The sequence below is a fragment of the Oncorhynchus keta genome, chromosome 10 (genome assembly GCF_023373465.1).
Source record: "Oncorhynchus keta strain PuntledgeMale-10-30-2019 chromosome 10, Oket_V2, whole genome shotgun sequence".
Classification (NCBI taxonomy): Eukaryota; Metazoa; Chordata; class Actinopteri; order Salmoniformes; family Salmonidae; genus Oncorhynchus; species Oncorhynchus keta.
Window position 1 is genome coordinate 58,755,628 of NC_068430.1, and position 857 is coordinate 58,756,484.

General features: G+C 41.7%; 1 long non-coding RNA gene across 1 annotated transcript; it reads left to right on the forward strand.

Annotated features, from left to right (window-relative positions):
• Window positions 1-647, forward strand: LOC118389562 (uncharacterized). Its single transcript, XR_004826764.2, has 2 exons — window positions 1-49; window positions 134-647. It is a non-coding gene; the product is annotated as an uncharacterized LOC118389562 (long non-coding RNA).
• The last annotated feature ends 210 nt before the right edge of the window (window positions 648-857 follow it).

The window sequence follows — 857 nt, forward strand, 5'->3', positions numbered from 1 at the left end:
AAGGACTGCGAGAAGGGCACAAGCCTATCTCTGCCTGTTCAGAGACAAGGTGACCTCACCTCATCTGTATTGACACACTTTTCCAACTCCTCTATGCATATCACTTAACACCCGGTCATGACTTCTTCTACAGGTGGAACCACTTCTCAGCTACACCATCCACCAAAGACACCTCTACTAGACTACATCGACTTCTTGGCAGTGGGATTATGTATTTTCCTTTTTCAACACGTATGTCTCCCATGGATTAGTTCACCATTTCACTAACTCCTACCCAATACCCCTGTAACTCACCTCTGTTTGCACCAACCCCTTTCACCTGCATTTGCTCATTACCCCTCTCTAATCGTGGATTCATTTAGGTGTGACCCAACAGGTGGGTGTAATTCATTATCAGGTAGAGCTACACATTCTGTTGCCTCACAAACTCTTGGGTTAACCATTTCATACCACTGACATATTTTCTCTTACAATTTACTTTTTGCTTTTGGGCCCATTAAAAGCTACCTTTTTTGCTATTTAAACCCTGAATGTGTAACTTTGCACCCATGTCCTCGCGCTTTTGCCAATGCCTGGTTAACATCTACCCCTAGATGCTGTTGTAAGTAGTACTGTCTGATTATACGACATAAAATGGCTACATCTCCCTTTGTCTGTTTGAGAATACCTTGATGCTTCATAAAGTATTTTATTTACACTACTACTACTAAGCTACAGATCAATGCCACCTAATATTATTGACACATCAATACCCCATTCATTTGTACTTTTCTATAATGGTTACAGCAAGAGTAGGGAGATCCCCAGGATGGAACACTTTACTACCCTTAGCCTGATCTGCCTTCAATCACTTGAAA